This window comes from Otolemur garnettii, unplaced genomic scaffold, assembly GCF_000181295.1.
Source record: "Otolemur garnettii isolate 467f Iridium unplaced genomic scaffold, OtoGar3 scaffold00003, whole genome shotgun sequence".
Lineage (NCBI taxonomy): Eukaryota > Metazoa > Chordata > Mammalia > Primates > Galagidae > Otolemur > Otolemur garnettii.
In genome coordinates, this window is record NW_003852398.1 from 3,794,429 (window position 1) to 3,796,008 (window position 1,580).

Below are 1,580 nucleotides of genomic sequence, written 5' to 3' on the forward strand. Positions count from 1 at the left end.
AAAAAAGAATGAAGCATTCTTCATAAGATTTTGCATCTTTGACCATCAATGAGATAAAATATCATTTTCAAAATAGCATCCAAACATGAGTGTATTACCTACATCCTCCAGGTTATAATAAAGCAAGCTGGCGAACAGAGTAATAATTCATGGTATTTCATGTTTAACAAACTGTTAACAGAGAAAGTTGGTTGAAGAAAGGCATACGAACATTGTCTTATAAGAATTAGAATCGAGGGGCTCCATAATCATCTGGCATCTGTTTAATATTGTATCTGTGGTTAGAAATACACATGATAGGAACTCCAGGGATTTTCCAGACTCATCATTTAAGGTCTAGGTCAACTGTGGCCACGAGTAACACTTGTGCTGAGTTACTCTCTGTACTGAGCAGTCATCTGCATAGGTTCCTTTGTGTGTGCATGGAAATCGTTCAAATCTTGGATCCTTGGCAATCCTGAGGACCACTCAATACTTCTGCCCCAATTTCTCAATGTCAGCCATTACACAGTCAGTTATACAAGGAATGCACTTGGCATACAGACAGTCCATCATTGACTGCACTAAGTCCAGTTTGGCTTTAATGGAAAAGTTGATAAAGTTGGTATCAACCAAGATGTGGGAAAGTGGGCCCAGTTGTGTATTATATTGGAAGAATAAGCAGGAAGGGTGCTGGGGGACTTCTCTTTCCTTTAATGTGCTGGGATCTTTCTTTTCTTTCTTTTTAGGTTTCAATCTGTCCTTTTCTTTAAGCCTCTGATCCCTGGGACTAAGCATTCACTTCATGGTTGCATACTTCCTTGTTTTCTTTTGCTTCCCCATGCTCATGACACACTCTTGTTTTAGGCTAGCCATTTTTAAAGGGATATTTACAAGAAGCTGCAAGTGGGGACTCATCCCTATAATCCTAGCACTCTGGGAGACTAAGGCAGGTAGATTGCTCGAGCTCAGGAGTTCAAGACCAGCCTGAGCAAGAGCTAGACCACCATCTGATAAAAATCAAAAAACTAACCAGTTGCCGATAGTCCCAGCTACTGGGGAGGCTGAAGCAGGAGGATCACTTGAGCCCAAGAGTTTGAGGTTGCCAAAAGCTATGACACTACAGCATTCTATCCAGTGGGACAGAATGAGACTCTGTCTCAAAAAAGAGAGAGAGATCTGCAAGAAAATAATCTTGTCACATTAGTCTCCAGTATAGAAAGGGGCATATTATCTTTTTTTATTTATTCAGCAATAAGAAAGAATTTATTGACAAGGAAAGATTGATAAAAAGATTGACAAGCAAAGGAGGAGGAATAGAACCTCTAGCAGCAGAGGGAAGGAATCCAAGTGGAAAAGTCCCTCATGTCAAGAACATATTATCTTTATGAAAATCCCGTAAGTATGTTGGGTTTCATTCATCACCATACACACAAAATATATATATAGTATTTCTACATCTGGAAGAAAGATAAAGTTAGATCCCTACATCACAGTATATGACAAATAAGTTCATGACAGAGTAATGTTCTAAATGGAAAAATAAAACAGTATGAGAAGAAAATACAAGACATTTTCATAAGGTCTACAGGAAACCTTCC

General features: G+C 38.8%; 1 pseudogene; it reads right to left on the reverse strand.

The window, feature by feature from the left end:
- Positions 1–226: 226 nt before the first annotated feature.
- Positions 227–822, reverse strand: LOC100943067 (annotated as a pseudogene).
- Positions 823–1,580: the final 758 nt, after the last annotated feature.